The sequence below is a fragment of the Natator depressus genome, chromosome 1 (genome assembly GCF_965152275.1).
Source record: "Natator depressus isolate rNatDep1 chromosome 1, rNatDep2.hap1, whole genome shotgun sequence".
NCBI lineage: Eukaryota > Metazoa > Chordata > Testudines > Cheloniidae > Natator > Natator depressus.
This window is the reverse complement of record NC_134234.1, coordinates 102,695,747-102,719,081: the sequence shown is the minus strand read 5'-3', so window position 1 is coordinate 102,719,081 and position 23,335 is coordinate 102,695,747. Positions and strand designations below refer to the sequence as shown.

General features: G+C 41.3%; 1 long non-coding RNA gene across 1 annotated transcript in view; it reads left to right on the top strand.

The window, feature by feature from the left end:
* The first annotated feature begins 22,249 nt into the window (after positions 1–22,249).
* The window catches only part of LOC141982537 (uncharacterized), a 60,669-nt gene continuing 59,583 nt past the window's right edge, over positions 22,250–23,335 (top strand). The window contains exon 1 of the long non-coding RNA XR_012638112.1: positions 22,250–22,410. This is a non-coding gene — a long non-coding RNA (uncharacterized LOC141982537). The remainder of the gene's footprint in view (positions 22,411–23,335) is intronic.

The window sequence follows — 23,335 nt, the reverse complement described above, 5'->3', positions numbered from 1 at the left end:
CCAGCAACACGGAAGCGGTGCAGGGAGGGAAGACCTGAGCTCTGCAAAGACACAGGCCAGGTCATCCCTCCCCCACGACTCCTGTGGTTGGAAGCAGAGCAGCTCCCATCCCTTCCCTCCCGCACAGTGCCAAAAGGCTGCTGGTGGCCACATTCTGGTGTGAACCCTGGCAGAAATCTGGTGAGGGGGGACATGTGACTCTGTATGCTCCCCCCATAGCGTTGCCTCAGGAAGGAGCTGTGCCAGGTACCTCCTGGGGGCTCAGTCAGGCCCAGAGGGCAGAGAGTGCCAGGCAGGGAGGGTTGGATCGGTCGGTCACCCGCCCGCCCTGTGTGACAGATATGTATGGGAGTGTGTGTGTGACACCCTTCCCCATGTGTGTGTGGGGGGTAGGGTGTGTGTGTCACCTCTCCCGTGTGAACCCTAAAGTCTTATGAATGTAAATAAAAAGAATCCAATTATGCAGTATTTCTTTTTAACAGGGGCTCAGTTGACTTGATGTTAATTTGAACATTTGTACAACTGATTGCTGTTGAACTCGCTTGAATACGAGTAATTTTACCAGGTGTTCCATATTCAGCATAGGGAAATATGGTCACCCTAGGCATCCATATATCACTTCGTAAATGCCGCACTGACCTTGAATTCAAGCCCACACCCATTTCTGTGGACTCTTAGGGTATGTCTATACTATTGGCCAGATCGGCGGGCAAAGATCAATCCAGCGGGGGTCGATTTATCGCATCTAGTCTAGACGCAATAAATCGACGCCCGAGTGCTGTCCTGTCGACTCCTGTACTCCACCAGCACGAGAGGTGCAGGTGGAGTTGATGGGGGAGCACCAGCAGTCAACGCACTGCAGTGAAGACACATCGACTTCAGCTACGTTATTCTTGTAGCTAAAGTTGCGTAACTTAGATCGAACCCCACCACCCCCCCAGTGTAGACCAGGCCTTAGTATGAGCTCTCTCAAAAGAGTTTCCTGTACAGAATAGTGGCTCCCTTTTAGTAAGAAGCTGATTACTGACATATATTTACTTTTGCAGCACCTACCCTGGGAATGTGGATTTTGGAGTTCAAGGCCTATCGGCAATGACTTCATTTTATGTATCCTATACATAATATATTCAACATTTCTTTGAAGAAGATTCACAGATCCTCAGACTTCATTGGATTCATTCATCTCTAGTTTAAACTAACAAAGTTTGAGTAAGTTTTACCTGGATACAGAGATTAACACACCTGCTCTTACAAAAAGTGTTGTGGGCAACAACCTAAGTTCTACATCAAACCATGTTGAGATAGTTCAAATATGAAGAGATTGGCATGCACAACATTCTCCTGAACATATGCAAGAGTCCCATTCGGATACTAAAAGGACCCAACTTTTATATCCAGTCACCTCATGGAATAAGGTGGGATTGCTGCAGGATAAATAGACTCCAGTGTAACATCAACAATCTAATACCCATCTTTTATCTGTATTTAAAAGTCTTGCTGGAATTAGCACAATAACTCAGTGGTCTTTAGAGAATATAATTTAGTTAAATGTGTGTTGAAACAATTCTGTTCTCAAAGGAATCTTGTTGTGATAACTCTTCTGCCTTCAGTTTATCTGACTCTTCCCTTTTACCACCTTTTTACACTTCACACTTGAAGTTAATATTTTTTTTGCTGTATCTCATTTTAGGTATTGAACTTGATCTAGTGGTACCAAAGATGTTTAAAGGACTGTTATAATATGTCACTCCTTCTGCTGACTCTCATTTTGAAAGTTTGAGTTTTCTGAAGATATTTTATTTTTTTTAGTTATAGAATCATTGAAATGTAAGACTGGAAGGGATCTTGAGAGATCATCAAGTTCAGCCCCCTGTGCTGAGGCAGGACCAAGGAAACTTAGACCATTCCTGACAGGTTTTTGTTCAACCTGTATTTAAAAACCTCCGACTCCACAACTTCCCTGAGAAGTCTATTCCAGAGTTTAACTTTCTTACAGTTAGACAGTTTTCCCTAATATCTAACCTAAATCTTTCTTGCTGAAGATTAAACCCATTCCTTCTGATCCTACCTTCAGTGGACAGGAAGAACAATTTATCACTGTCCTCTTTAGAACAGCCCTTAACATATTTGAAGACATATCAGATTCTCTCATTCGTCTTCTTTTCTCAAGCCTAAACATGCCCGTTTTAAGTGTTCCTCATATGCCAAGTTTTCTAACTTTTTATCATTTTTGTTGTTCTGCTCCAGATTCTCTCCAATTTGTCCACATGTATATACTATACTATGATTTTTATATATTTTACAAATTCCTCTGAGATTTTGGGCTCAATGGAATATTCAAAGAGGTATCAAGAATGCAGCACAGAGTTAATTGTCCTACTATGTATAACTCTGGTGACACAGCACTTGGAAGACTGAATTTGGCTCTGGGCTCCTCAGTACATGAAAGGTTGTCAAATTTTAGGAAGCGAGAAAAAGAAGTGGCTGGGTGGATTGATTTATGAAGAAACATCATGAGAGCACTAAATACATACAGCTTGACTAAATAATAATAACTATCTGGGGGACATGATATGCATATCTGAAGGATATTAGCATCAAGGAGGGCCTTTAAGGAATACACAGTGGTATAATTAGAAATAAGAGATTAATATCTTTGAAGCTAGTATCAATAGTACTAAAACAGCCAACCTAATGTCTTTTAAACCATTATTATGCTTTGCAAATGGCCTTTATTGTGACTGTCAAAAAATTTATATTAGTTAATAAGTATATCACCTTTGCATTAAAATTAATTATATTATACTATCCCTGTTGCACTGAGCAGCTGGTATTCATATTTCACTTGAGATTTGTGTACTAAATATTATCTGTCATGATTACCAAAATTTTCAAAAAAGAAAAAAAAACCCAAGAAATAAAGGTAAATTTAGACTAAATATGAAGAACAAAGAACTTTGACTAAAATTTCCAAACATAGATGCCTAAATTTAGGGCCCTAACTACATATTTTTAAGGCAACTAAATGAAGTAATCTGATTTTCAGAGTTGCTGAGGATTTATAAAATCCACATCTTTGAAAATTAGTCTACGCTTACTTAGGTGCCTAAATGAAGATTAAGAAACCTAACGCTTCACAGCATTTAGCTGTGAAACTTTTTGCTTTCTCTTGGTTATGCCTAATTCCAGAAAAGAACTTGTGGAAATACAACAATTAAATAAAGCTAAAGTACAGGAAAAAAATCACTTTGAGTTCCAGCTGGGTATTCCACTTTGCTAGCAATTATCACAAGTGCCTCCCGACAACAGGGAATGAGATAGAAGCTTCTGTTTCTGCCGCTTCCCAGCTCTCCATGCCCTGGTCTACACTAGGAGTTGAGGTCGATTTTAGCAGCATTAAATCGATTTAACCCTGCACCCGTCCACATGACGAAGCCCTTTTTTTTTACTTAAAGAGCTCTTAAAATCGATTTCCTTACTCCACCCCCGACAAGGGGGTTAGTGCTGAAATCGGCCTTGCCGGGTCGAATTTGGGGTACAGTGGATGCAATTAGACAGTATTGACGTCCGGGAGCTATCCCAGAGTGCTCCATTGTGACCGCTCTTGACAGCACTCTCAGCTCAGATGCACTGGCCAGGTAGACAGGAAAAGGCCCACAAACTTTTGAATTTCATTTCCTGTTTGGCCAGCGTGGCGAGCTGCAGGTGAGTGCAGAGCTCATCAGCAGAGGTGACCATGATGGAGTCCCAGAATCGCAAAAGAGCTCCATCATGGACCGAACGGGAGGTACGGGATCTGATCGCTGTATGGGGAGAGGAATCCATGCTATCAGAACTCCGTTCCAGTTTTCAAAATGCCAAAACATTTGTCAAAATCTCCCAGGGCATGAAGGACAGAGGCCATAACAGGGACCCAAAGCAGTGCCGCGTGAAACTTAAGGACCTGAGGCAAGCCTACCAGAAAACCAGAGAGGGAAATGGCCGCTCCGGGTCAGAGCCCCAAACATGCCGCTTCTTTGATGAGCTGCATGCCATTTTAGGGGCTTCAGCCACCGCTACTCCAACCATGTTGTTTGACTCCTTCAGTGGAGATGGAGGCAACATGGAAGCAGGTTTTGGGGATGAGGAAGATGATGATGGTGAGGTTGTAGATAGCTCACAGCAAGCAAGCAGAGAAACCGGTTTTCCCGACAGCCAGGAACTGTTTCTCATCCTGGACCTGGAACCAGTACCCCCTGAACCCACCCAAAGCTGCCTCCCGAACCTGCCAGGTGGAGAAGGGACCTCTGGTGAGTGTACCTTTTTAAATAGTATACATGGTTTAAAAGCAAGTGTGTTTAATGATTAATTTGTCCTGGCATTCGCAGCTCTCCTGGATGTACCCCAAAAGCCTTTGCAAAAGGTTTCTGGGGAGGGCAGCCTTATTCCGTCCACCATGGTAGGACACTTTACCACTCCAGGCCAGTAGCATGTAGTCGGAAATCATTGGAGAACAAAGCATTGCAGTGTATGTTTGCTGGCATTCAAACAACATCCGTTCTTTATCTCTCTGTGTTATCCTCAGGAGATTTTCAGAGTAGCAGCCGTGTTAGTCTGTATTCGCAAAAAGAAAAGGAGTACTCGTGGCACCTTAGAGACTAACCAATTTATTTGAGCATAAGCTTTCGTGAGCTACAGCTCACTTCATCGGATGCATAAAGTGGAAAGTACAGTGGGGAGATTTTATATACATACAGACCATGAAAAAATATACATTGTAAGGAGAGTGATCACTTAAGATGAGCTATTACCAGCAGGAGAGTGGGGTGGGGGGGAGAGAAAACCTTTTGAAGTGATAATCAAGGTGGGCCATTTCCAGCACATTTCCAGGAGTTAACAAGAACGTCTGAGGAACAGTGGGAGGGGAGGGGAAATAGTTTCACTTAGTATAATGACTCAACCACTCCTAGTCTCTATTCAAGCCTAAGTTAATTGTATCCAATTTGCAAATTAATTCCAATTCAGCAGTCTCTCATTGGAGTCTGTTTTTGAAGTTTTTTTGTTGAAGGATAGTCACTTTGAGGTCAGAAATCGAGTGACCAGAGAGATTGAAGTGTTCTCCGACTGGTTTATGAATGTTATAATTCTTGACATCTGATTTGTGTCCATTTATTCTTTTACGTAGAGACTGTCCAGTCTGACCAATGTACATGGCAGAGGGGCATTGCTGGCACATGATGGCTTATATCACATTGGTAGATGTGCAGGTGAAGGAGCCTCTGACAGTGTGGCTGATGTGATTAGGCCCTGTGATGGTGTCCCCTGAATAGATATGAGGACACAGTTGGCAACGGGCTTTGTTGCAAGGATAGGTTCCTGGGTTAGTGGTTCTGTTGGGTGGTGTGTGGTTGCTGGTGAGTATTTGCTTCAGGTTGGGGGGCTGTCTGTAGGCAAGGGCTGGCCTGTCTCCCAAGATATCAGGAGAGTGATATCATTCATGATCACCTAGTTGAAATAGGGTGCTTTTCTTAAGGGGACATTCAGAGGTGTCTGTTCCTGCTGGGCTGTTTGCCTGTGGCTGAACAGAAACGTTCCCTGCTGTCAGCCATGGGGAGGAGGTAGGGGTGAGGTGCTAGCCACGTGGTGGGGGGAGGCAAAATGCGACCTTGTAACGAAAGCACATGTGCTATGTATGTAATGTTAACAGCAAGGTTTACCATGAAAGAGTGTACCCATTGTTCTATAAAATGTGTCTTTTTAAATACCACTGTCCCTTTTTTTTTCTCCACCAGCTGCATGTGTTTCAAGGATCACAGGATCTTCTCCTTCCCAGAGGCTAGTGAAGATTAGAAGGCAAAAAAAAAACGCGCTCGCGATGAAATGTTCTCTGAGCTCATGCTGTCCTCCCACACTGACACACACAGATGAATATACCGCAGAAATGAATGCGTGGAGGCAGACAATGTCAGAGTGCAGTGAAGCACAAAATGACCAGGAGGAGAGGTGACGGGCTGAAGAGAGTAAGGTGGCAGCAGTGTGATGAGAGGAGGCAGGATTCAATGCTGAGGCTGCTGGAGGATCAAACTAATATGCTCCAGTGTATGGTTGAGCTGCAGAAAAGGCAGCAGGAGCACAGACCGCCGCTACAGCCCCTGTGTAACCAACAGCCCTTCTCCCCAAGTTCCATAGCCTCCTCACCCAGACACCCAAGAACGCGGTGGGGGGCCTCCGGCCACCCAACCAATCCAAGCCAGAGGATTGTCCAAGCAACAGAAGGCTGGCATTCAATAAGTTTTAAAGTTTTAAACTTTTAAAGTGCTGTGTGGCCTTGTCCATCCCTCCTCCACCCGCCCCCCCTCGCGGTGCTTCCCTCCTCCACCACCCCTCCTGGGCTACCTTGGCAATTATCCCCCTATTTGTGTGATGAATTAATAAAGAATGCATGAATGTGAAGCAACAATGACTTTATTGCCTCTGCAAGTGGTGATCGAAGGGAGGAGGGGAGGGTGGTTAGCTTACAGGGAAGTAGAGTGAACCAAAGGTGGTGGGGGGGGTTCATCAAGGAGAAACAAACAGAACTTTCACACCGAGCCTGGACAGTCATGAAACTGGTTTTCAAAGCTTCTCGGATGTGCACCACACCCTCCTGTGCTCTTCTAACCACCCTGGTGTCTGGCTGCACGTAACAAGCAGTGAGGCGATTTGCTTCAACCTCCCCCCCCCCCATAAATGTCTCCCCCTTACTCTCACAGATATTGTGGAGTGCACAGCAAGCAGTAATAACAGTGGGAATATTGGTTTCGCTGAGGTCTAACCGAGTCAGTAAACTGCGCCAGTGCACTTTTAAATGTCCAAATGAACATTCTACCACCATTCTGCACTTGCTCAGCCTGTAGTTGAACAGCTCCTGACTACTGTCCAGTCTGCCTGTGTACGGCTTCATGAGCCATGGCATTAAGGGGTAGGCTGGGTCCCCAAGGATAACTATAGGCATTTCAACATCCCCAACAGTTATTTTCTGGTCTGGGAATAAAATCCCTTCCTGCAGCTTTTGAAACAGACCAGCTTTCCTGAAGATGCGAGCATCATTTACCTTTCCTGGCCATCCCACGTTGATGTTGGCGAAACGTCCCTTGTGATCCACCAGTGCTTGCAGCACTCTTGAAAAGTCCCCCTTTCCGATTATGCACTCACCAGCATGGTGCTCCAGTGCCAAGATAGGGATATGGGTTCCATCTATTGCCCTACCACAGTTAGGGAATCCCATTGCAGCAAAGCCATCCACTATGACCTGCACATTTCCCAGGGTCACTACCCTTGATATCAGCAGATCTTTGATTGCATTTGCTACTTGCATCACAGCAGCCCCCACAGTAGATTTGCCCACTCCAAATTGATTCCCGACTGACCGGTAGCTGTCTGGTGTTGCAAGCTTTCACAGGGCTATTGCCACTCGCTTCTCAACTGTGAGGGCTGCTCTCATATTGGTATTCTTGTGCGTCAGGGCAGGGGAAAGCAAGTCACAAAGTTCCATGAAAGTGCCCTTATGCATGTGAAAGTTTCGTAGCCACTGGGAATCGTCCCAGACCCGCAACACTAGGTGGTCCCACCAGTCTGTGCTTGTTTCCCGAGCCCAGAATCGGCATTCCAGGGCATGAACCTGCCACATTAGCACCATGATGCCCACATTGCCAGGGCCCTGCTTTGAGAGAAGTCTGTGTCCATGTCCTCATCACTCTCATCACCACGCTGATGATGCCTACTCGCCCGGTTTCGCTTTGGCAGGTTCTGGTGCTGCATATACTGCTGGATAATGCGCATGGTGTTTAATGTGCTCCTAATTGCCAAAGTGATCTGAGCGGGCTCCATGCTTGCTGTGGTATGGCATCTGCACAGAAAAAAGGCGCGGAATGATTGTCTGCCATTGCTCTGACGGAGGAAGGGGCGACTGACGACATGGCGTACAGGGTTGGCTTACAGGGAATTAAAATCAACAAAGGGGGTGGCTTTACATCAAGGAGAAACAAAAACAACTGTCACGCAGAATGGCCCCCTCAAGAATTGAACTCAAAACCCTGAGTTTAGCAGGCCAATGCTCAACCCACTAAGCTATCCCTCTCTCTGGTATTTCAGGCAGGACTGAATCTCCATTAAAGTTTTCAAGGTGCCCCGACAGAGCTCACCAAAACGATTGTTGGCCGTTGATTTCACAGAGGGAGGAAGAGAGGGAGGGGGAGCAAATGAATACAAAACAAATCTGGTCTATTTCTTGTTTTGATCCACTCCATCTATCTTTTATACCTTTGCCTGGCAGCAGACGGTGCAGTAGGACTGATAGCCATCCTCATCTCCTGGCTGCTTGGCAGAAGATGGTGCAATAGGACTGCTAGCCATCCTCATCTCCTGCCTGCTAACCATAAGGTGGTACAATACGACTGCCGGCAGGACTAAAGAGAATGACCTGGTCGAGTCACTCCTAATTTAGTCCCTGCACCCATGTCTGCCCAGGCGCTCCTGAACAACCTTACTGAGGTGGCCAGGAGCACCTCAGACATGATGACGATGGTTATCAGACCTATTGCACCATCTGCTGCCACAAGGCAATGGGTTCCTGCTGCTGTGTAGCAATGCAGTAGCGCGTCTGCCAGCACCCAGGAGACACACGGTAACAGTGAGCTGAACGGGCTCCATGCTTGCCGTGGTATGGCATCTGCAGAGGTAACTCAGGAAAAAAGGCACGAAATGATTGTCTGCCGTCACTTTCGTGGAGGGAGGGAAGGAGGGAAGGCCTGACGACATACCCAGAACCACCCGCGACAATGTTTTTTGCCCCATCAGGCATTGGGATGTCAACCCAGAATTGCAATGGGCGGCGGAGACTGCGGGAACTGTGGGATAGCTACCCACAGTGCAACGCTCCAGAAGTCGACGCTAGCCTCGGTACTGTGGAAGCACTCCGCCGAGTTAATGCACTTAATGCATTTTGAGCATTTTGTGTGGGGACACACACAATCGAGTGTATAAAAACGATTTCTAAAAAACTGACTTCTATAAATTCGACCTAATTTCGTAGTGTAGACATACCCTATGTTGCTATTTTATCAATGGTAGCCTCCTAAACAAGTTATCCAAAACCAACAAAGTGCACCCACTACATACTCATTTCAAAAGCATTTATGCAAGCAAACTGCACACACTGTTCCTAGTTTCTCAGCCATCATCTTTTTCTACTGAGAAAACTGACAAACAAAGCAAACAAACCAAAAACCCCATACAAAATGAGAGCATGATCTGCTGTAGAAAAATTAACTATAGAAACAAAGCGAAGTGTTACTCTGGAAAGGTGCTCAGGTCCTTGGACAGCTGGGTACCACTCACTAACCTTGTTTTCATCAAATTCTAGTCTCTGGGTGAGCCCCTTGGTGCCTCTTGTTCTAGTAGTACAAAGGACAATTAGGTCATCAGCTGAGGATTCCATTAGTGCAGGGAAATCCTCAGATGGTGTAGGACTGTCATAACAGCATTTTACAATAGCCTAAGGCTGGCCTTTTGGCTGATGGGATGTTCCAGAGTGGGAGGGTAGCATGGGTAGGGGCAGAATCAAAGTATGATATGCTTTTGAGATCAAGGCCAGGGAAGTGAGCCACTGAGGCTTGATATCTTCTTGCACAATTCAGGGCTGTCCTAAATACCTAACTGCCCCTCACCAGAATCAGGGGGATAGATATTCATTGCAAGCCACCCACAACTCCTGTCCTACATATACTGAGCATTGCAGTGGTGCACTAACCTTTGTATTTAAATCATTTGCTTTGTGATATTTCAGGATGAAAGGCACTACATACATGAAAATAATTATTATGATTAAAGTTTCTAGTAGATGTAGCAGTTTAATAATGACCCCTTCATCTTCTTTGTTGTTACTTTGCATGATATGCATTATTACTCCTCTACTGATCTGTGGACTTCACACAGCAATTAAATATGTTGGGTTTTTAAGAAATATATTGTCTTGTTTTTTTTGTAAAATTAATATAAGCCATTTACACACTGAGTGCAACGAATGAACTTGAAATCTGTTCTGGTTAACACAAAAGGCTGTAGTCAGGTTTGTATTACAAATAAAAACTAGTGTACTTTCAAAAATATAAGTCAAATAGGACATTCCATATATTAGCAAAAGTAATAAACATAAAGGAAATTTTAAAAATAATTATGAGGAGCAATAATGAACTAAATTAAGGGCATCATGAGCATCCATTTAATTGCAGATGTCATTAAATATATCAGTAAAGAAATATGTCTGTGTTTTAAAGTTTTTCCAGAGTTTCTGGCCAACTCATTTTCACAATAAGTACAAGAAGGAACTTCCAATTCAGGGACATTTGGTCACAAATTAGTCAGAAATCTAAACCAAAAGTTTCATTTATTTTAGGCTCATCTATCTATTTAATTGAACTACAGAAAAATGATACTGTATATGAAGTAAGTAGAGCTGAGTGAAATTTTTCAGATGAAACTTCTTACAAAAATACAGATTAGAGTCAAGCAAAACATTTAGCAAATCCATATTTAATAAACCTCAAAAAATGAAACAAAAAATTGTGTTTCAGGTTGAAGGAAACACTTTGTTCGACCCAAAGTAAAAGTTTACACAGTTCAATTATTAACCATATTATAAAGGAGTAACACAAGTTAATCATCTCTGGTTTTTATTGTTCTTTAGGGCCTGATCTATCCCCCCTCCTCTCAGAGTCAATGAGGCTAATAGAACCATGAAAAATAAGCAGTGTTAGTTTATAAAGATTGATTATATTTTTTAGAGGCAAAACATGATTGTGCTTTTTATTTGGTAGTGTCTCACAAAATCTTACTCTGAAAAATCAAATTGCCTTGGATATGAACACTTTTATATGGCATGAAAAGTGGCTGAATAACCATAAACAATATTTAATGATGAACGACAACTTATCAAATAAGGAGAGATGTCTAGGGGCATATCACTGAAGCAAGTTTCAACTTTCTTCTTATCTGATATCTTCATTAACTATTTGGAAGGGGGGGTTAAATAACACATTAAATTCACAGATAATGCTAAATTGAGATGTGTTGCAAACATACATGAGGACAGAGAATAATATAATGAGACATTGAGTTTGATCCTGATAGATACTGAGTGTCTACAATTCTCACTATTTATGCCAGTCTAAACATTTCTATGTGTACATCTCAGTGTTCCCCTATACATAGGCATGGCAGAATTCAATTTCTTGCATATTGTTTTGACAGATAATATTGATGTTCATTTTAAGCCTTTTTTTCCAATTTTTATCAATTAAAATTTTCACAATTGTAGGAAATTGAGGAGAGGGGGGTAATTATTTAATGACAGTAGCTGTTGAGATTCAAAAGGTTAAAGCTTTATAACTGTTAAAACAGAAATTGTCAATGTCACATCAACACATACAAAGTAAACATCCTTAAAGTGAACTCTACGTTCTCAAACAGTATTTTTCATACTTTGTCTATCTGTAAAGTTTCAGTTATTATTGTTGGTTTATGTGTGTACAGTGAAATCGACACTTATCAATAAAAATCTAATCCTTCCAAGCCTATCTGTACATGGAATAGCCTGACACCTGCTTGTAAAGTCATTGTCCTCCTGGCTTTCAAATTCTTCCTAAAACACTTCTGCAGTGTCAACTATGGAAAGTAGACAATAATAATAAAAAATAAATGATGAGACTATAATAGTTTAGCAGAAACAGAAAGCTATATTGTAAATGCTTTGATCCCACAAGCTACTCTGTACTGGAGGTCCTATGCAAGGAGTAACTGACCGTAGTAGGGTTAAAATATGTGACTGATTTTACCATGTGATATTATTGACAATCTTGTCCTACCCATTGCCCTTTTTTTTAATTAGTTCATAACATTCTTTTTGTGTGTCATATTTGAACTGAGCCCTGATCCTACAATCTGATCTATCTAGCAGACTTTGTGCAGCCACACAGAGCCCCACTGATTACAGTAATGATTCTGATGGAAAGAGGAAGCTACCCACATGGATTATATTGCTACATCATTGAATTGTATGTTCAAGTTCAATACTGCTGCAGAAGTTTAATGTTGTTACTAAGTAACAGGACATTTGTACTGAGGCATGCACCAAAAAATAAAAATAAAAAAAATAAAAGACGACATTCACATAAAAGTAAATATTTTCATCTGCTAATATTCACAATCGTCATGTTCTGTAAAAGAAGTTTATATTTTTATTAGATCCACAGACCCCTTTATTCTCTTACCTCGCCAAGGGAAAACTTGATACAGTCTCAGCTTCCCCTATCCATGTTTGAAAACGTTTAGCTCCTCTAGAATAAGAGCTGCGTTAGTGCATTGAATCGGCAGTCATTCAAGTGTAAATTGGATTTTTTTAGTTTGTAATGAACAAAGTGACATTCATCTAACAAGCCCTACTGTATACTTCCATTAAGCTTCCTTTATTTAAATTTAATGAGCCTTAAGGATTTCAATGAAAAAAAAATCCCCAAAATGGAAGAAGAATGCCAGAAACTCAGCACTCAAGAAAGGAACTAAAAAAGTCAATTTTAGAACTTTTCTTTTTGGTTCATCGTATCAGGGCAATCTGCATTATTCAGATCCTTTGCAATAACAGGGAATTATTTTCATATTTCATGCACCTTATGAATGATATCATATACAATATTTTTTTCTGGTTAATACCAGTGCATCTTGATTTACCTTAGGAAATACTATGTGTCAGATTCTCAGTCTCAGTTGAGAAGTGTACAGAGCATATGAGAAGGTGTGTGTGCACGTGCAAAGCTAAAGTGAAGAACACTTCTATGCTCCCCTGATCTGAGGACTCCCTGTGTGCTGGTTCAAACCTCTGGCACATTAGAACATCCTGAAGTCTTCTCTAAGTTATTCTAGCTGTCAACAGCTTCCAAGAGGCTGAACAGATGTCAGAGACTGGTGGGGAACAGAGAAACTACAGCTATGGCCCTTATGTTGTCATCATCAGAGGTGGCTGCGGTTGAGCCTCTCTACACCAGCTTTACGTGACCAGTGAATACCCTTAGGCTGGGTTTATTCTCTCAGTGCCGGTTACGCCGGAACCACTATCAGTTTCCATTGGTAATGTGGTGCAAAGAGGATATACTTGATTCAAAAATTTCCCCCAGTGTCTCCAAGATCAATGCTCTACAGTGCATTGAGAGGCCATGAAATGACTGAACTTATAGCTTCTTCCAGCTCAAGCTATTGCTTTTCTAACTCCATCCCATATACATTGTTTTCTCTTTGGTTTCTTAATTATGCCTTTGCTGTAGACAATGTAAAACCAAATAATTTTTCCAGGACCCATCTGATTCCCATTCCCTAAAATGTCTCACTCTCAGGCAATGGAGGGGAGTGGGTGCAAATGAAATAATTTTCCACTAGGTTCACACTGTATGTTTTGAATGTGAATTTTGGAGCTGGTAGAACATTTTGGGGAAATCACAGTGAACATATGCTGAAGGCACATTAAATAGTAGCATAATTTGGGGAGAACATTGGCATTTTTGAGTAGTGGAACCTTTCCAACAGCACATAAGAATTAAAGAAAACCCCATTACACTTAGAATATATATATTTTTAATATTAGTAGAAGACGGCAAATGAAATTGACAGGCGCATCAGCAAATAACATAAATTCAGCAGATCTATACAAGCGAAAGTTATACAGTTAGCAGAATGAAAAGAAGTACTTGTGGCACCTTAGAGACTAACAAATTTATTTGAGCATAGGCTTATGCCTCCTTTTCTTTTTGCAGATACAGACTAACACGGCTGCTACTCTGAAACCAGTTAGCAGAATATAATTTTCATTTCTCTAAAGCTTAAACCTCATAATAAAGCCTCCACTAGAAGGGTTATATGAACCCAGTCACCAGAATCAGTTACACTGAGCCATCCAGCAACACAGCTCCTTTTTTTATTTTTCCGTTAATTCTGACAGGTTGATTCCAAAGAAAAAAATCTGTCATTAGCATCTGACTCCTGCAGAAGACAAAGCATAACAGATAAGTCTGGAAATTGATCCTTCAAAGATTGATGATCCGGTTATCTATGTATCTTTGTGCACTGTCTTGCAGAATCAAACCTTCAGTTGGAAATTACATTTATGGTTTCTTTTTATTTCCTTCCCCCTTTGGTGGGAAACTACCTTTGTAATTAGCCATTATTCTTCATTCCTCAAGTTGTATAATTTTTCTCTGGGAAAAAAAATTATATGTTGGCTCTTCAAACCTCTCAAGGAATGAACCTTATTTGCATGAAGTTATTCTAGCATAAAATTATTTTATCTGAAGGAGACTAGCAGCAGGTCCTGAAATAAATGAGCACTCATCATTCTGGAGGGATATTAGAACAGCACACTCTCTCTATAAAACTGGCTACTGATGTAAACGAATTTGTGTGGGAACAGCTAATGCGAGGGTAACAGCTTAACATGAACCGTTAGAAGCCCTAAGATATATATTGTGACATGGTGCACTGCATTTGAAGAGGGCTAACACCAGCTTTAATATCCTGCTAACTTTCTCCGAGACATGTACTGTCTGTATAGAAAATAATGGATAGAATTCTCAAAGCATGGTATGCACCCAAATAATGAGGTTTCATCAAGCAGGTTAGTAGAATTAAGCAAATAAAAAAAAGGCAGAAGGATGACTTAAGCTCACACAAAGCTGCTGCAGGCACCAAGATTGGTGTGTCTAATATTTGTATGTTGTAGGTATGGCCAAAAGGGATTTTGAAAATAGATGTCAGAGCACCCAGCCAGAATTAGTCACTGAAAAGTTACACCAATCTAGGGCACACCTACCTTGTTAGGTGCTAAGGCAGATTTTTCCTTGGTGCTAGGTCAGTGCTGAAGAGGTTGTTTGTGGGGAACATCAAAAAATACCAGCTGATGGAGGAAAAGAACTAAGGTAAGAAATCAAAGAGAAAAGGCAGATGATACCAAAGTAAAGTAGGTGCTTCGTCTTCATTTTTTCCTCTTCAAATGCTTGAGCTGTTTCATGGTGACCTGCTGGAAAGGTGTATGGATGACTCTTAGGAGACTCAGTGAGAGAACTTCGCTGGTCCATTGTTGCTGAGGACATATGTGAACCTTGTGGCATGGGTAGGGAAGAGGAGGTATTAATTGATCAGAGGGGACAGAAAAATTAAAGATTGTGATGTCATCTTGAGTGGATGCCTTGCCAAGAAAGCTGTGCACATCTAGTGCTGGGTGACTCTACTGAAAAATCTGTGCTCTTGCACAGGGAATCAGCCATGCTACTCAGGGCCTCAGGGAACTCTGATGTTCTGCATTCACAAAGGCCTAGTTTGTCATTTCCCTGTAATGAAGGTCACTGCTTCTTGGCCTTTACATCAGGCTCCTGTCTGGGTCTGATCCAAAGCTCACTGAAGTGAACAAAAAGACTCCCATTGACCTCAAAGGATTTTGCATCACAGGCCTGTGGTGTCTTAAGTTCCTGAAAAAGCTTTCATTTTGCCAGACATCAGCATCTTTTCCGTGAGGGTCAAAACCTCCTGAAGAGAAAGTTCTGTGCTCTGCCAGAAGTACCAGGTGCCCCACTGGGTCTTCATGGAGAGACATTGCTGTCATCTTGGATGAAGATGCCATTGCTCCTATCATGCCATTGCTGACTGAGAAGGCTGTTGGGGTGGAGGAGCACACATTCCTGTTCCATAGAAGGAAGGAAAAGATAGGCACGACACACTTCTGGATATAAATCTTGGAGAACAGGCAACAGTCATCAAGTCCTTTAGAAAATCCAAATTCTTCCCTGGTTGACAGGGCCCCTGTTAATTAAACTCAGTCCGATTTTCAAACCAAAGCTTTTGAAAATACATATGTAAAAGAGGACACATAAATCAAACCCCATGACTGTAAACTTAGATGATCACAAGCACATCTTGAACATTCGGACCATCAGATTAGTATGAATGCTGAGACTGTCAGAATGCATTATTAATTTATAATTTGCAAATTTAATGTTGCAGAAACAGACTGCAGATTTACACTCGTAAGAGATGCTGCTAATTTAGCTTCTACTTCTTCACATGTTTTGGATACAAATAAAATGTCACACCTCAGGAGATAACACAATGTTATAGATGCTATTAGCAATAAAAGGAACAGAATGAATGGACTTTTTTTAGTTTCTGGTTCAACTATATCAAGATTGTTTTAAAAACGGAAATTTTGCTTGCTACTTTAATGGAAGCAGCATTGCTGCACAGTGCCAGGATATATCAGCTAAAATGAAGGCCTGAGAATTCTTTACTCATTATAACATCACTGTGTAACAAAACTAATATACAACTTATTCACACCATATACTAGAGAAGGTTCAGGTAAACAGCAATAATAACACTTCATAGATTTAGGGTATGTTAGATTTGTCACAGAACTGACTGGCATATGTAATGGTGAATCAAAACACAGGTTAGCAGTGAGAAAGCACATTTTACATCTGACAGGTTCTCTCGGCAAATAGCTTTTAATGCATGGTGCGACATCACAGACAAAGAGACAGCGGCAATGTTTGCAATGTACTTCTATATGAATGAAACAGTGTTGATAAATAAGCAACTATCCAAGTCTGACCTTCAGTTCAATGTCAGTTTGGCTTTCAAAAAACACTAGTATGCTTGAGAATGTTCATGGTAAGAGAAACTGTAATTGCTACTGTCAGATCATATTTAAGTATTTTCTTGACCTTGGCATAGGCTAATTTTAGGAAAACATTATTTTACAAGTATTTGCACTGGGAAACAAGGCAAGATTGCTACAGTTTGTTCTATTTCTTGTTTATTTTTCTTTTCTTGTTCCTCTTGCATAGTATGTTCCATTACATTAAAAAAAAACTACATTAAAAGAATGTTAAGGTTGCCAAGTCAAGCACTCAGAGCTAGGAAATGCCAGAATGAAGGGTGCCCCGCCCTTGCATTAGGATGGTCTAATTAAATGATTGCATATTATTTTCCCCTGTCTGATTCAGTGAATAGGCAGTTATTAAATATTTCTTTGTATCCACCATATTCAGAGTGTGGCTTTGAGCCTTATTTAACATACACTATCCAAACCTGCACTGCACTTCATTTCCCCCTAGCTATTTCTACGGTACTCTCACGCATCTGAGTGCTTTACTAACATTAATGAATTTATCTTCACAACAGCAGTGAGATTAGGTGATATTATCCTCTTTTACAGATGGAGAACTGAGCCACGGAGAAATTAAGACCAAAACGGTCAAAAGTATCCATTACATTTGGATGTCTCTTTGAAACATCTGTGGTCTATTTTTCAGGGCATTTAGCATTTTTATATGCTGCTTTGTTCAAAGCACAGCTACCACTGGCTTCAGTTGTGGTTATGAGTACTCAGGACTTCTGCCAATTCGGGCCCCAAGTGTCTCAGGTTGGGCACCCAATCAGTGGTCAAGTGTGAATATTTATTTTAACTGATTTGCCCAATATCACATAGGAGCTCTGTGGCAGAGGCCAGCATAGTATTCAGTTCTTCAGGGTGATGTTTAATTGTACTAACCATGAGAACATACTTTCTCTTTCTATAATCCCATGCCTTGGTCACCTTCCAGCTTCTATAAGAAATAAATCAAGGGTCTTACAGACAACAGTCTCCTTCACTACACACTTCTGATTCATACCCAGAGCAGATCCATCCTGTGCACTGAATCAGGAAGGGTACTATGGTTCAAAAATAATGAATATGTGATCATGCAATTAAAGACTGTATCATAATGCATACACAAAAAGCTGTCAAATTGTGAAACATTAACCTTGGCATTTCCTAACTTTTGAGTGATTGATTTTGCAATCTTAATGTTCTTTTCAGGTAGTTGGTTTTTTTATGAAGTTTAAATTAAAAAAGAAATCAGCCAGACCAAAAAAACTCACAACAACAACAAACACCACTATATAGAACCATATTGACCCTAATTTGGTTCATCAGCAGGGTTGAGTCCTTTAGATCCATGGCAAAGACTTCTATCACATGGGCTAATGGAGTAACTGGTATCAGTAGTAAGCTGTTATCCTCTGTGTGGACCAGTCACTAGATGGGTGACGATGCACACAATTTGTACGTTTCACAGCTATTTTCTGATAATGAAAGATTGTAGACACTCTGGACTTCCGGGTTCAACTCCAAGTGTTGTATAGGAGTGTGCTCTAGTTATCATAGACCTTTCTATCCCATATTTGTAGCCTATTTCTGTCCCCTTGTGCTCCTGTCTGCCTCAACCCAACTCCTATCCACACCTCTGCTGCTATGTGGCCCTCCATTCTGGATCCTGCCTTTCCCCACATACTCTGTTCCTATCCAATCCCCATGGTGCATGGCCTCCTTCATTACCTCTCCTTACTCTCAGGATCCTGCTACCCCCTCTCCCCACCATACTTCTCAGCCCTCTGAATTCCAGTGTAGCTGCTTCCTCCTTCTCTTCCCTACTGCCTGGATGTGCAGAGGTAGTATTGAGAGCAAAGGAGAGATCATTTAGTTCTGGTTCCCAGTAGTACAGCAGCCCATAGCAGCCAAGAGGAGAAATTGCACGGAAAGTCTTGCTCAGCCCCTGCATCCATGGGCTACTGTAGCATGCTTAGTGCAGATGAAATCTCTGGAGAATTTAGTTGCCAAGCTCTAACAAGTCTCTGCTGTTCTAAGTATGTTTTTATCATGGGAAAAACAACATGTTTTCCCCTAGTTTCATTATCAGAAACAGCTAACTAGTTTAGCTGAAACGTTTCCCAATCAATAAATAGTATCAGCCTGAGGCCAAAACCTGGTACGGAATATTTAAGCCTGAGTGGTTAAAGTTTGGAAAAGTTGTAAGCAAAATGGCCTATGATGGCAAATGTTAGGCAATGTTAAGTATCGGCTCCACTACCAATTTTGCCTATAATAAGCTCAAAATGCACATAGATCAAAGTCATATGATTAGGTCTGATAAAATGTGGGTCAAATTTATCACTGATCTACCAACAGGTAAGTCAGTAGAGTTCTGCCAAAGATGGAATTAGCCCTATATATTTCTTTATGAATGAGGCAAGATAATTGTTAGTCCCAATTTTGCATCAGTCAAAATGTTCATATATATGAATAATGAAGAATATGATAAATATTCTTTGATCACAATTAATGCATCTGATAAAGTGAGCTTTAGCTCCCGAAAGCTTATGCTCAAATAAATTTGTTAGTCTCTAAGGTGCCACAAGTACTCCTTTTCTTTTTGCGAATACAGACTAACACGGCTACTACTCTGAAACCAATTAATACATTGTAATTGTAATCAACAATTCAGTTTGCAGGAGTTTAAAGCAGTTGCTTGGAATTTTGAGTTCAATCCCTTAGCCTATCCCCCTGCAAGAAACCCTAAAATCACTATTCCCACCTTCTTACCTTGGATGTCTCCAAGGTGGTCCTTGTACTTGTTGGGAATGGAGACATGCTGGGGGAGCTCAGAATGGCAGCTGTAGGGGAAGAAGGGTCATCTATATTTCAACTGAGATATTCCATGCTTGTCTATCTTTTGTGATCACAGACTGTATTTGTGAAGTGTATTGAACCTTGAACACAAGGCTCAGTGGGATTGAGTTTGAGGTTAAATATAGAGATTATGCAACAATTTGATATATATTTGCAAATGGGCACACACATGCATGTGCACGCACACGTCATCTTTTTTATTATTCAGATTCATAACTCTAGCCTGAAGCTGAGAAGATGGATCATCATTTTTATTTGGTGCCAATGTGCATTTGTTTACTGAAGGTCAATGCGTATTTATGGTGCCAAATAAAACAACAACAACAAAAGTCATGGAATAGCTACAATCCTTTTAAAACTTGTGACAATTCTAGGTAAATCCATCTAGTCTAGGATTTACCTGTCACTATTACATGCAAAAAATGCTCACTAATCAATTAACCCAAAGGAACGGACAGGCTGACAGATTCCTCTGCTTCCTGACTGAGGATAGTTTAGTTTTCATTAGTGTACAAGCTTCACTTGTGACAGCAAAATGTATATTCGAAGCTGAATTTTTTGGTTTGTTTAAATATATTGTGATTTTTCCCATAGCTGGGGGAAACTGCATTTCTTTGTTTCCTCATCTCAAGGATTCACAGTATGTTTTTAACTTCAGGGAGCCTCCCATTCTCCACCAGTCTGTGAGCTAGAAGTACACTCTCAAATCCATTTGCAGCTGCTCTGCCTGACAGTACTTTATGGTACAACCTTACTGAATATCCAGGGAGAGGTTTAAATAGCTACTTAAAATGTCTGTACAAAGGCAGACATATTTTAAAAAATATACCTTCCTGTAACAAAATGTTCCTACTTAAAAACTTTGCTTTTTCTGATGGCAAAAATCGTACTGCAAATGCTGCATCTAACACAAATGTCACTTTATTTTTATTGATTTCTTTTGAACAAATGGCAAGGCAATGGCTTTTGATAAAAAATTCAGTATTGGTAAATGGATCAGGAAATATGACCTGGCCAATGGATTTAAGATAGAGTGACTAAGGTCACTCAGGGTTGTGTGTGAAATGATTAAATTCATGTACAGTAGTATAAATTTTTATTTATTGTACACTTACATTAAGTGTTAGAGCGCAGACCAAGGGATGTACCGGCTGCCGCTTCCTGCAGCCCCCATTGGCCTGGGACGGAGAACCACGGACAGTGGGAGCTGCGATCAGCCGAACCTGCGGACGCGGCAGGTAAACAAACCGGCCTGGCCCTCCAGGGAGCTTACCCTGGCGGGCCACGTGCCAAAGGTTGCTGATCCCTGCTCTACACAGCAACAGAGTCTGTCTCCCAGTGTTCCATTCCCAGGTCTGACGCCACAGAGTGTTTACCTATTGTCCCCCTTCCATGCTCTGACACCTCAGAGCCTTGCCTGTGTCCCCATTTCCTATTCCCCATTTCCATTTCCCACCTCCTCCTTCTTAGCAGGCCCAAATATACGTGCAATGCACGTCCTTCGTCCCACCCCTTACAACTTATGGTCATGTTCCGTTTGGAGGGTCATGAGTCTAGGGTCTTCGTCCCACCTCTTTTGTATCCCATGGGAGGGGTGAGGAATGAGGTTGTGCTATGGTCAGAGACAGGCATTTCTTTGGCCTTTTAGTGTTTTATGCCTTCTCCCCAATCCCGCTTTGCCCCTCTCGACTGATTGCTTGACCTTGCCTTGAGAGAAGAGCCAGGCACATATTAGTATAAGTAAATATAAGTATATTAATATAATATTAGTATATTAGTACAAGATGTAAAAGTGTCAAAAAGTCAAACCCAAAATTCTATCTCAGGCTGAAAAACAAGCCTACATACTAATATTAAGCAACACAAGAAAGCATTCTTTCTAACTTACTATGACCATCGGTTGCCGTCGGTTGCATACACAATTTAATAAGGTACCCAACTGTCTGTGGGCAGAATTTGTTCCTGTGCAAATCTTATCTGGCCAACATTTTTCTTAAATGAATATTTCAATTTTTATTTTTTTTTACTCTCCTTGTTTATGAAAATGCAACAGGGACAGATTCTAATCTCATTTACACTAGAATAATTCCATGCATATATCAATGACTTCAGTGGAGAATTCAAATTCACACCAGGGGAGATAGTGATACAAGCGGGGTTTTTTTTAAGATGCTCTCATCCTGTGTAAAAATTTGCAGCACCCAGGACAGAGACATGCCCTGAGGCAGCTGGAGAGGGAGAGACACATCATTAAAAACGTATCTCCCCCAATTAGCATAACAAAGGTGGTGACAGTATCATAATGCTTTAGCTTGCATAAAACAGTAGTTAGTTTTAGAATTAAGGCATTAGATAAGGAATAAATAATGACAGTTTAGAGCTGAAAATCCAAAATGGAGGACTCAGGTCAAATCAACCAATAACAGATAAGAAATAGGAGTGAAATAAAGTTCAGCAGGTATGACTCTGCTCAGTGCAAAATACCTGAAGGGAGGGATAAGGAGGAGGTTCAGCTCCAGTGACAGGCAAGGGTGATTGGCTGAGCTGTTGCCACCCATGCAGGGAGGATCCATGCTAATTAGTGAACCAATCCGAGAAGGAATTCAGAAACTGAATATAAGGCTGACAGCAGGCTTGGGTTGGGTGTTGGAGTGGGTGTTGGGTTGGGTGTTGGAGCAAAGAAGAGTGGGTGGTGGAGAAGGCAGGAGAAGAGCAGAACAGCAGCAGGAGAGTGGAAGACAGTAGAGTGGAGAAAAAAAGCAGCAGCGAGCACAGCAGCAGTGGCATCTTAGACAGAGCAGAAGGACCAGAGACGTGTCAGAGGGATTGATAGAAGACAGAGTGTAAGTCTGATTTTATGTTTATTTCTAGAGAATGACTGGGTGTGCTTGTAAATAAAACTAGATACCTGAGTTTGAGTGCGATCCACCCCACGTGTTCTGTGATTGTTTGTCCAGCGCTCACAGAATGTCAGTGTTAAATAGTAAATGCTTCATTGGTATGTAATGTTGAAATGTTCTCTAATACATAGGTATAGAAGTTCTGCATGTTACATCATAGTAGATTTAGTATTATACTGTAATACTTTATACATATGTCTGAAGGGTCTCAATCTACCTTAGGTATTACATTGTAACCGCATATAGTCTGTGTCTCCTGTGTATTCCATTATACTATGCCACTTTAGTGTATAATTCTCAATGAATGAATGAATTCTATAATGTCTTATAAATTATAGTGTATTTTTCTTGCTATATTGAATGTATTGTAACTGATGAGTTCTTTTAAATAAATGATGCCTTGTTTTTGAAGAATTACTGCTTGAATGTCAATCCTTGGAGCAGAGGGCTATATCCGTGTCCTCCCACAGGTTAGCAGGATTAGCCTACCCTGGGGAGTCCACTGTGGGTCAAAGACAAACCTCCTGGTAAAACCCTGGCAATTCATATAGTAGGGTGAGCCATCCCTTGTTACACATTTGGGTGGGGAAAAATTAACATTTGGTTTATGGTCATGGGCAAGCCATTATTAGGGTGCCTTGGGACCAAATTTAGGGGTAACAATAGGGTGACATTGTGTTATCAAGGTAAAAAGGTTATAGGAAGAAGCCTTTACAATGCAGTGGAATCACCGTAGCTCTGCTGCATGGAAGGGAGAACAGCTGCAGAACGGGTGCACATGGGGAATTGTAACCTTTGTTCATGATGACCCAGGGTTCTGCATTAGCTGTAGAGCTGGTTGCAAATTTTTCATCAAAATGACATTTCT